Below are 12,442 nucleotides of genomic sequence, written 5' to 3'. Positions count from 1 at the left end.
TTACAAGGTCTGTCAGCTAGAACTCAATTTTAACAAAGCCAGTACAGTATTACATGGAATTTTAAAATCTTCAATGAAATTAAACTTGGGAGAAATATCTTGGATAAAATTGTCATTACTTACCCCTTATTCTCCCCTCCCAGATTTAGGAGAATAGGTTGCTAATGGACAAATGTTGGTAATGTTAATCCCCATTTTAATACCAGGAACTTCTGTCTGTATTTTCACAAGGAAGTTGTTAGTTTGCATCTTATTTTCTTCCTCATGATCTAAGCAGTCTCAATGCTGACATTCTTAACATTTGATTTCAAGCTTGAATAGCAAACAGAAGAGCAAATTTAAAAAGCAAACATTAGGGGTAGCTGGGTGGCTTAGTCAGTTCTTGATTTCAACTCAGGTCATAGTCTCAAGGTCATGAGATCAAGCCCTGTGTTAGAGCATGGAGCCTACTTAATATTCTCTCTCTCTGCCCCTCTACCCTGCTTGCTCTCTCTCTCTAAAATAAAATTTTTTTTTAAATCTAAAAAGCATATATTATATACTACATATGTCTAACCACTAAAGCAGTTTTCTGGTTACCAATCTGTTCCCATTTACATTCCATCCTCTAATCCCTTTACACCCCTGTCAGAAAGGATCCATATCTCTATCCTTGCCCAAGACATTTGCCCAAGACATTACTACTCTCTCTCAGTCTCCTTTGCTTTATTAATTTTCCAAACACATTGGCTTTCTTCTGCCTGGTGAGTGGTTAGTTATTTGATCTCCATATTTATCTTGTTTTTAACATTCTTTTCTTTGGAATTCGCATTTATCTCCTCTCCCATCCCCAATGAAATAAAGTAAAGCTATGATTTAGCCCAATGAAAATACTATGAATATTTATAGAATCTTAGAGATTATAGATCTCATGTAGTCCACCCACTTGCTGTTCCCATAACCATTTTATGGTGAGAAAACCGGGACCCACAGACCTGCCTAAAATCACACACCTCCTAATTACTAATCAAGCTGGGCTTTCACCACACTCCTGCAGGTTCTCATCCCCTCAGTAGGCATTTGTTGAGTGCATAGCAGATTTCTAGGCCATTGGAAGAAAGAGGAAAAGGTATCAAAAAAGGCAGGGAGGAATCTGAGATATAGAAAACACAGATCTTGCTTGAAGTCTAGCTGGCAAACTAACACATCTGTGTATGACTTCTGGAGAAAAATTCCCGAGGAGTTTGGGAATAGGCACACTCTGGAATAGCTACAAGCTATCAAAGTTAAGCTGAAGGGAGTAAAGGAATAGTGAAAGCGGCTCAGATTTTCAGTGGGACTCTTTTGGGGACAGCATTAGTTTAAACCCTGAAGGACAAATGATGAACATGGTTTTATGAAGAGAACATGGTTTTAGTCTGCATGCATGAAAGGGCCCAGGTGGACACCAAGCTGGCAATGAACATCAGCCTCAGCCTCCTACCACTCAGTTTTAACTTCTTCAGGAAAAATTTTCCACTCACCTGCACTCTTGTTGAGTAACTACTCATCTGCAGAGGTGCCCTTGTATGTGGACGTTAGGGGCAGATACTCTGGCATGGAATTTATCAGTATGAAGGATTTATCAACTTGAAGCAGTGGAATGAATACAGGATTGGGAGCTGGAGAACTGAATTCTGGGACTTTCCTCTGGCTTAACAGTGGTGTGATCTTTAGCAAATTAATCTCTTAGAGCCTCTTTCTGCATCTATAAAGTTGGGCTAGTAACATCTCACAGGGTTATTATAATAAAAGATAGCATGTTTGGGGAAGTCCTTAGAAATCATATTGCAAATGCTGCTAATGTTGAATGAGAACAGATTTGGATCTTGTCTGTCTCTCAGACCAGTTTAAAATACTCTTAAGAGGGTTTTCTTGGCATATAAAGTTTGGGGAGGGAGAGGGAAATTTTTAAAAATGATCTTCAGATGCTTCTCAAAGTCAAACCACATCTATCTGTTAAATTCCCCACTCTGGAATCAGTTTGCCCTTGGTCATTCCTGCATGAGGTGACACATTTTGTGGGGACTGTGTATATGTATATGAATAGGTGAATGTCACTGTGTGTTATAAAATCAAAAGATCATTCACTGCCTTCTCCTCCACTACCCATATATTTAATATTTCATTTAAAGAAAGAAGAGAAAATACAAAAATACTGTTATTTAATAGAAAAATATTTCATCACAGTACAAAAGAATCAGGATAGAAAATCGGTAAAAAAAAAAAAAAAATAGCCAATACCTTCAGATATAAACATCGTATACTAAAATACTCATTTGCTTCAAGTATTGAACTTCTTTTTTTTTTTTTTTAATTTTTTATTTATTTTTGAGAGAGAGACAGAGTGCAAGCTGGGGAGGGGCAGAGAAAGAGGGAGACACAGTCTGAAGCAGGCTCCAGGCTCTGAGCTGTCAGCACAGAGCCGGACATGGGGCTCGAACTCACAAACTGTGAGATCATCACCTGAGCCGAAGTTGGATGCTTAACCAACTGAGCCACCCAGGTACCCCAACTACTGAACTTCTTATGCTATCCTAGGTTTGATGTCCTCATGTTCTTTTTTTTTTTTTTTTTAAGTTTATTTATTTATTTTGAGAGAGAGACAGAGAGACAGAGAACGAGAACACAGGTGAGGGGCAGAGAGAGAATCCCAAGCAGACTCTGCTCTGTCAGCACAGAGCCCCATGCAGAGCTCAATCCCATGAACTGTGAGATCATGACCTGAGCTGAGATCAAGAGTCAGACGCTTAACCGACTGAGCCGCCCAGGCACCCCTGATGTTCTCACATTTTTAATTCAGCTCTCCTAGTTTTCAGAAGTAGTTGTAAATTAGACACTAGCCTGGTCTCTAGAGAGGTTAATTTGTTTTTAATGCTCATCCACGGATAAATCAGCCTGAGTGACTTAATGACAGTTGCCACCATCTGTGGCTTCTAAACTTCTAAATACCAATTAATGAAAAAATTCCTTAGATGCTTGTCTAAAACCAGTGGCTCAGAGCCTTTTCTCCCTCCCTCCTCTTTGTTAGTCTTTCCTTCTTAGCATCCTCTCTTTTCCTTTAAGTATATACATACCTTAATGCTTTACTCACCTATAATTCAAGTATCTGGCAATCTGACATACCTGAAATTTAGCAAAGAAATGGAAAGTAAGGAAACACCACATGCAACCATACCATGTGACAGAATTTGTGGACAAACCCATACAACAGAGGCTTTAGATTCTCACCTAGAATCTATATATTTTTATTTTATATTATTCTGAGCAGTTGGGTTATATTTTCCAATGTGATATTTTCTTTTATAAAATTCTTTTTCTGACCATGTGTGTTACATTTTTATTGCAGAAATAGAAGTAAGTAGAATGGTGTAAGAGACTAGTAATTATAATAATCCTACCATTGTGAACATTTTGGTGCATTTCCCTCACTCAAAGCATTTTTGAAATATGGTTGATAATTCTGCAGTTTTATATTCGCTTTCTTCACTTAGCATTAGTACGTAAGTACTTCCTCATTTCATTAAAACCTCTTTATGTGAAGATAATTTTAATGGCTGCACAATATCCTGTTCTTTGAAAGTACTGCTAGCTAACTAAACATTCTCCTATGCTGACACTTACGGTTTTTGTTTTTGTTTCTGCTATAATGAATCACGCTGCAATGAATATGGTGGGCATTTGTCTGCATTTCATATTACTTTAGAGAATAGACTTTGGAAAACATGAGTTTAAGATTAGGATTAGAAGGTGGGGAAGGGGATGATAATTGGAGCAGAGACCCTGAGGGCAGCAAGGAATACGAGTGAAGAGTAAATCCATAGACACCTATAAAAAAGTTATTCGTATTCCCAGCATTGCACTACACTCTGTGAAATCAGCATCCATAGACTCTATATTATAGGGTTGACATCATTGATCTTCACAGTAGTGACCTTGATTCACAGAGAATGTTAATTATATTTTGTATGTAAAAATAGTAATTGTGTAAACCAGTTTAGAAGTATTTTCATCCAAGTGATTTATTTTTAAGTTTTGACAGGAATGAAGATGTTTTATGGTATAATTGAAAGAGGTTTTGGAACTAAAAGACCCAGACTGTATTCTAACTCTACTGCCAACCAGGTTTATGATCTTGAGTGAGTCACCAAATCTTCCTAAAGCCCATTTTCCCATCAATCAAAGGCATGGACAGGATCTCATAGATGTCTTCCATTTCTAAAACTGTAACTCTGGTCTCTTGACACTGGAAAATGTAGGTAGCCATAGTTTCTGCAAGGTTGCATGTAGCTTCATCTTGAATCTTCTGCTTGCTCTATTGCCTCCCTCTTGTCTCCTCACACATCCCATGTAATTTGTATGTAATATCTGACTAAAAGAAAAACATTACTTAACTTTCCTGGCATCTGCATATGAAAATGCCTAGGCACACTTTTGTTCGTGGGATGGGAAGTGAGACGATAAGAGTCCAGCAACATTCGATTTTGGAAGGAGAGTTTCTGAGCCATCATTCATGGATCCTCATTAAGACACCTTAACTTAGATATTTTTATTAGCATTTGTTAATGCTAAGCAAAATTCAGAGTAGGAAGTTTTACATTTGATCTATTAATGTTTTTACTTGAAGTACAAGTTCATACATATTTCAATAGGTTGGGTTTAGCAATAGAGAAATTTCCGAAGAAAGCAGTGGCATGATTTGAGAAGAGATCAAAATAGCATTTTACATTGTCTCACTGACTACCATTATGTAAATTTTCTTAATTTGTCATAGTGGGCAAAAGTTGAAGGGCTGAAAGAGCAGGAAAGGGAATCTTTCTTTGCATTGTTTATTTTTAGGCTAGTATATTCTTCATATTTCTTTATATAATCTCAAATTGTTTCTAAGGTTTTTGTTTTTGTTTTTTGAGTTTGGGCATGAATAAATAGCCTACATAGTCTCTTGTTAAGGATACAGGAGTATGGCTTGTAATGCTTTGTGTTTGAGGGAATTCTGAGGAGAGTAGGCCGATATTCTCTGCCTCACATACAGGAACCCTAAGACATGGGAAATGGGAGTAAAGAGCTGCCCTACCTCCCCTTTTGGGAAAAGCCAAGTGTAGGTCTGTCCAGTGGTGCCATCTTGCTGCAGGCTTCAGAGACAGTTGCCTGATTAGAACTTCTTCTCAGAGTTAAACCAAAGACCAGTCAGAGTTTTATTTTTATTCTTACAGTTCACTAGAAACCCATATAGCTTTCCAACGAGCACAGGTTTCCACCTCGTAGAAAGAGCACTTACAAGTAGAAAGTGAACCAGATAGTGCCGATGAGGGAAGGGGAGAACCCAGCTGGCTGTTTATTGCGTTCATTTACGCATCACTTAAAGCTGGGGACCTGAAGATCCACTTACAAGTGTCAGGCAATCACATACAACTTTCCCAAAGGAGGTGAGAAAGAAAGAGCAGCTTTAATTTTTCAGCCTTTCATTTGTGATTCCCTGATGTTGCTCTGCATTAGAAATTTCCGAGAGCTGAGCCCAAGCAAAGCTACCTGCGGTGAAGACACACCAAGTACTATAACGGATGTTTTAGAGAAATAGCTTTTTAAAAGGGTGGCGAATGAGCTCTGAGCAGTTTAGGAAGTAGCCGGAGGGTTACTTCCTATCGAGCTTATTTTATTCTTAAAATAGACGGTACCTAAAAGTTACACCTACGATTTAATTGAGCCATTAGTGTCAGCGTAATCAGTGATCTCAAAAAGAAAGCCATTTACTGTCATGGGGTAAAAATTGAACACACATCAGGAAACCAAACCCAGGAAAGAGACTGTGAATTATTTAGGGACCTTTCAAGTTTTCTACGAACATAAAAAATGCAGTAAAAGGCATTTGCAGGGAGTTCTTCACTCTAACAAATAGAGTGAATTTCTCAGTATGTTTGTCAAACATGTCCTAAGGGAAGAAGTAACACTAAGGTTTCCTTACTTTATATCTTCAATCACGACCTCGTTTCCTGGCTGAAAAGATACACTTGCCAGAGCGTTGCTGACAGGTTTTCGGAGAAGGGAAAAACAGGGACCCAAAAAAAACTTAAAAAGGGAAATTAAGTCCTGGTGTGTAACCTCTGACACCAACTTCTGAATTTCTGTAAAAAATTTAAATCTGTTTTATTTTTCCATTATAAGAGCAATATAAATACATTTTAGCACATTTTTTTTTAAATGGCAAGATAGAAGATGAAAAGATATCTCTAATTCCAGCACTTACACATAGCCACCATCTTTAGTATAATTACTGCCTCTCATTTTTCTGTTGGGTTTTAGTTCTTTTTACCCAATTATATATGTTTTTTTCATTTAAGACTGAAATGTCCTATTTTTCTGTGTTCTTTTAAACTACTCAGAAAAGTAATTGTTCATGGTTGCATAATAACCTATTGGGTGGATATGCCATAGTTACCATTCACATAACCTTTTAATATTTCCAGCATGGTCCCTACCTTTTTTATCCACGTTCTCATTACCATATAGAATCCCTGAATTTGAAGGTCTGCTTCTAACCTGTGAAAAGGTGAAAATAGGTAGTATTATTAACAAAAACATAATGAGGACTTTTGTAACGCAGCCAATTATTAGTCATACAACAGTGGAAGCAGAAGATGAAAATAGGTAGTCAAAATCCACTTATAATCTGAGAACTTCTTTCTGGCCAATAATAATAGTCTTTTTAACCATGCTAATTTAAGTTTCAGTTATAATTCTTATATTTCCCCCTTTTTATCATGGATTTCAAAAGCCAAAAGATAAGCGTTCAGGGAGTAGTAACAAAGTGACTTTGTCAATTATAAACTAGAAAACTCTGTGTCACAGCCTTTGGAAAGTATCCAAACATGGGATTCACAAGCCCTGGGGCTGGTTTCCATGTCTATGGCGGAACATAGCACCTCTCTGCTTGGTTTCTTCCATTTTTAAAAAAGGACATTGCATTAGGTATTTTGTTAAGTTTTTTCAGCTTTACCAATATGTGACTCTGTCGTTAGTTCATCTAACATTTATTGGTTTATTCATTTATTCACTCTAAAAATTGAGCACCTGTGAGGAGGGCATAGTGCCTGCCACTGGGAATGCCCAGATGACCATGTGGCCCTTCACTGCAGGTGTGTGTGGATGCATAATGTGTGTATACACGTGTGCCCAGTGGTAGGAGGCCAGAGGGACAGAAGTAGAAACATCTAACTGGAGTAGAGTGGAATCAGTGCTCTAGAGGGTATGTTCAGAGGACAGTAAATATGTAGAAGAGGCAAGAATTACATTTGGGATGAAAAGTATTCTTAAGTAAATCAGAAAATCATAAGAGAATCCCTAAACCTCTTAGAAACTGTTAATCTGGAAATGTAATGTCAATTGCATTTTTAAAGGCAGGCTTAGCGTGACTAATGCTTTATTTCTCCTTTGCTTCCTGTGATGATGTGCCAAAGCCTCATACAGACCTGTTCTTGCCCTCTGCCATAGTATCACCTTCCACATTTTAAATGTTGCTCTCCAACTAATATTAATTAGCTTATATTAATTAGTTTACATCAGGGGCATGTGGGCAGCTCTGTCGATTGGGCGTCTGACTCTTGATTTTGACTCAGGTCATGCTCTCACATTTGAGAGTTCAAGCCCTGCGTTGAACTCCGCGCTGGCAGTGTTGAGCCTGCTTGGGATCTTCTCTCTCCCTCTCTCCCTGCCCCTCCCCTACTCATGCTCTATCTCTCTCTAAAAAATTAATAAACTTAAAAAAATTAGTTTACATCAATATGTTATCAGCATTGCCTGTTTTCTTATGAGATGTCCAAAATTAAAAAAAAAAAAAAAGATAATTCAGACTGAATTTTATAAAAGTGATATGATGGGGAGTTATTTTTTTAAAAAGTCACATTCCCCAGCTTCCTCTTGATTTTTAACAGAAAGCTTCATATCCACTCTGAGAATACATTGCTCCAAGTTTTGTGGTGTGCAGAATAAAATTTTAAATTTTGAAGAATTTGCTGAGAATATTGGAAACCACAAGCTAACACTGGGATTTAGAATCAGGAAGTGCCACCTCTAGTGATTAAAACATTTCAATGGAGCTGTGTTTATCTTTCTAATCAAGTTGTCATTGTTTGCCACAAGGGAACTAATGTTATTACCTGTTCTAAAGTAGTATTTGATTACAAGGACTGAAGAAAATGTGTACACTTCAAAGAAAATAATTGTACCAGGTGGTCACAATTTAGACTGCATTGGCCAGGCAGAGACAGGATGCCGATGCTCTCGGTATCTCTTCCTTTCAGCACTATCGGAATTTTGTAACCAAGATTCTATAGACTTTGTTGGAATGCTTGTAATAAATTTTAATGAGATCCAAGTTAATTGTAAGACCTTCAGTCTGTAGGGAAAAATAGGATAGTTTTTAAAGTGCCAGAATTTCTAATGTACCGTGACTGTCCATTTGCAGTAGTGAGATGTAAGCAAAATGCATCCTCTGGCTGACTTTCAGACTGGGAAGATCTGTAATCATAGGCAGCTGGACTACTGTTTAATGTCATTTTGCAAGAATGTTAAATTTAATCTTCGGGAGCTACTAGACACACTCCAAAGTTTCATTTGGTAAATTGCCTTCTGAAAGGCACTGTTTTCAAGCCACCCTCTCTCACCCAGAGGAATTCTCTTTGTGTTTCTTTCTTTAGTTAATGTCCCCATCTCAAGGCTGTGTGGCTTAGGCCCTTTCTGGTGAGGCTGGTCTGATGAAGAATTTCTGCAGTGCCTGCCCTCAAGAAGCACCTGAATGTGCTCTTGTAGTTTTGTCATCAGTCCAAGGGAACTGTAAATCAACTATGGAGCAATCACTAGGACGTACACTGTTCATTCAACGCAAACATTTATTGTGTACCGGGTTCTGGCTAGGTGCTGAGAGTCTAAGAAATGGGGAAGGACAGTGGACTTAGAAGTCTTTCCCTTTGAATTTATTGCTAATGCTGACTAATGTCTCTATAAATCCATCTTCTAAGACCTGCCTCAAAATGACACCTTAACTGGCTTCTTCCTTACCTGAGTCAGGGCTTTCCGTTCCTCTGACCTCAGCCCTTCTCATCCAAGGAGGTAACACATTATCCTTTTGTTGTTTATTATTCTACTTGCTTCCTCAAAGTTTGATTTACATACAGTCACTATTTACACGCATACAAGAATGATGGTGCAATAAAAATAGGAAAGCAAGGCCAAAAAGGAGAAGGAAGCAAATGTACTAACCATGAAAAACAGACAAAATGAAAACGTTTTCCAATGGGGACAGCTTCTCTTCTGGTACTAAAGTGTCTGTGGACTTTTTCAAAAGGCACCTTGTAAACAGGCCATTGAGCAGCATTATCTCAGCTTGGGTTCCCTAAAAGCAGAGTCTAGGGGCGCCTGGGTGGCTCAGTCGGTTAGGCGGCCGACTTTGGCTCAGGTCACGATCTCGCGGTCAGTGAGTTCGAGCCCCGTATCGGGCTCTGTGCTGACAGCTCAGAGCCTGGAGCCTGTTTCGGATTCTGTGTCTCCCTCTCTCTGACCCTCCCCCGTTCAGGCTCTGTCTCTCTCTGTCTCAAAAATAAATAAACGTTAAAATAAATAAATAAATAAATAAATAAATAAATAAATAAATAAATAAATAAATAAATAAAAGTAGAGTCTAGAACAAAAGCCTTGAGTGCAGATAGTTAATTTAGGAATGCAATCCCAAAGAACAGGAGTGAGGGGCATGGGGAGTGGAAAAGGAAGCAAGGGAAAAGAGAAACATGGGAAGCTAATATGAGGACACATTATGGGGTTGGCCTCCCCTGAGGGTGACTGACTACTGCCTAGGTCCACAAAGGAAGCTTGTGAACAGCATGCTGGAAGCATCCACCAGGAGGTGAAAGGGGAAGCATTTAGCTACTAGTCCCACTCCTCACTTGTCAAGGGTCGCTCCACAGACATGAACTTCACACTTCTGGTTTACATTTGCCTGAGTGCCAAGTGGGTTTGGCAGGCGTCCCATACCTTAGCGTTAGGGAAGCTCCCAGGAAGGAAGCAAATGACCAATGGCTCAGCCAAGGCTATATCTGGACTGAACTGGGTTAAGAGGTGGGACCAAGAGAGGGCAAAATGGTACACAGGAGATGTCCCATATGAGTACAACAAATGAAATCTTATAACAACTTAATAAGAATTGCATGTGAGTTTGTCTTACTGTCATTTCTTGCATAACAGCCATCTATAAAAGCCAAAGATACGTTTTTCATATTTTTCAAAGCTCTGGTATAGCATGTGGCTCTGTTCAATGCAGAGAGTATTTAAATGCATTTATAGAAAAAAATCTTATGTATAACAGGAGACAAAAGGAAAGGGTATTTTTGTTTGATGTAATATTGGCAGCTTTCCAGCTTAAACCAAAATAATTGACTAATCCTCATTTTTATGGCTAATGAATTCAAGTACCTAGGCTCTTCAACCTGAGTGGCACAGTGAAATCCAGCTTTTCATATGTGTAAAAATTAATTACCTTCCATAGATAACTCACAATAGTGGTTACTCTGGAGAGGAGAGTACATTTTTATCCTCTTATTGTATTATTTGAATTTTTAACTTTGTCCATACATTTTCTATTTTTTTTTTAATTTTCAATAAATAAATAAAACTAAATAAACCTTGTTAGTACATTTCCCCTTATCTTCAATGCTGGAAATAGAATATAATAAGACTGAAAACCATTCTCCTTGTTTTCAGTAAAGCTTTTCATGTATATCCATGGAATAAGTAAAGAAAAGAACTCAGCAACAGGGTCAGCCATCATGGAACTGCATTGTCAAGGTCAGAGAAGGTCAGTAGTGAGACAGGCTTACTACTGTGCCAGTGAACACCTGAACTCCAGGGATGCTTCTGCCATAGGGTTCTTGGTGGTCTTTATGCCCTATGTCAGCACTGGTCCCAGAGTCCCAGGAAGGCTAGCCTTACTGGGGGGGTAAAAAAAAAGGAGAGAGAGAAAAGTTCATCTGAAAGAGAATAGGACTCATGGCCAGTGAGCTGATGTGGATTCAGCATTTTCTGATCTTACTTCCTGGTGGTTGCCTCTGGTCTACCCTACCTTGATCTTTCTGTGTCTGACAAGTTACCTGACTTGCTGCTTTACTTGGCCTTTTAGTCTGATTCTCTTTCCTGAACTATAGCCAAACCTCTACTAATTTTCTTGCAAGAAAGTATAGCACACTGGAAAGAGCCTAGGCTTTGAAGCCAAACTGGCTTCAAGTTTATTACTTATCATGCCTTATACAGTTTTTTATGAGGATTAAAGATAGCGTATGGAAAATGACAGACATAGGGTAGACAATGAGGGTAACAGTGTTCGCCTTTCTGCTATTATCTTTGCTGTTACCTAGGTTGTCATATTTTTAGTTTGTTATACAGGGGCATTTTCCCAACCCCTTCATGGTTGAGAAGATTTCCTATCTTAAACTGTGCATAGACTGATTTCCTACATGAGCACAACAGAAACCATCAAAATTCTGGCTCTGTCAACCTCCTCTTTCTTCTTTGTGCTGCCCTGAATGGAAAAGCAATTTCTCTACTGCATTGGTACTCTGTTTTTGGTTTTTCTTTCCTAATACTGTGTCTTTGTTATCGCTTGCTGCATAACAAATCACTCCAAAACTTAGCAGCTTTAGACAATAATTGTTTATCATCTCACACAGTTTCTGAAAGTCCAGAACCCTGTTTGGTTCTCTCGTGAGGTTGCAGTCAAGTTGTCAACCAGGGCAGCAGTCTTTGAATACTGGGGCTGGAAGTACTACTTTCAGGCTTATTCATGTGGCTCTTGGCAGGAGGCTTCAATTCTTTCCACATGGCCCCTCCATAAGGTTGTTTGCTACACAGCTTCCCTCAGAGATCTAAGAGAGAGCAAGGGAGTACCCAAGATTGAAATGGCAGTCTTTTATAACCTAATATTGAAAGGGACACACCATGGTTTCTGCCATTTGCTGTTGGTCCCATAGACCAACCCTAACTCAATGTGGGAGGGGACTGCATGAAGGTATGAATACCAGGATGTGGGGATCATTGGGGGCATCTTGAAGGCTAGCCACCACAGTCTGAGTTGTAAAAATACCTGCTCTTAACTCTGCCAACTCCTTCACCTCCGCTCTCTATTATGATCACCCTTTCTCTCATTTTCTCATAGGTGCCTTCATCCTGCTTCCATTACGTCCAAAGCCAGAGTGTTCGGCCCTGTCCCCAGCCCTGGGATGGCCTTAGGATTCTTTAGGCTTAGCGTCCTTTCCCATAGCTGCAGATTGTGTTTCATTAGGCCATTGCCAATGCCCTCACTGTATCAGTTGCTAAATATTTTGAATTTGACTTCTGACTCCTCTAATTTGTGAAGACCTTTCCTTCTAGAGCTTCCTAACAC

General features: G+C 38.9%; 1 protein-coding gene across 3 annotated transcripts in view; it reads left to right on the top strand.

The window, feature by feature from the left end:
* PPM1L (protein phosphatase, Mg2+/Mn2+ dependent 1L) overlaps nucleotides 1–12,442 on the top strand; it is a 297,578-nt gene that overhangs the window by 195,198 nt on the left and 89,938 nt on the right. The gene's annotated exons all lie outside the window — the stretch shown is intronic.

Source organism: Felis catus, chromosome C2 (assembly GCF_018350175.1).
Source record: "Felis catus isolate Fca126 chromosome C2, F.catus_Fca126_mat1.0, whole genome shotgun sequence".
NCBI lineage: Eukaryota > Metazoa > Chordata > Mammalia > Carnivora > Felidae > Felis > Felis catus.
The sequence above is the reverse complement of the archived record's forward strand: the minus strand, read 5'-3'. Positions and strand labels throughout refer to the sequence as shown.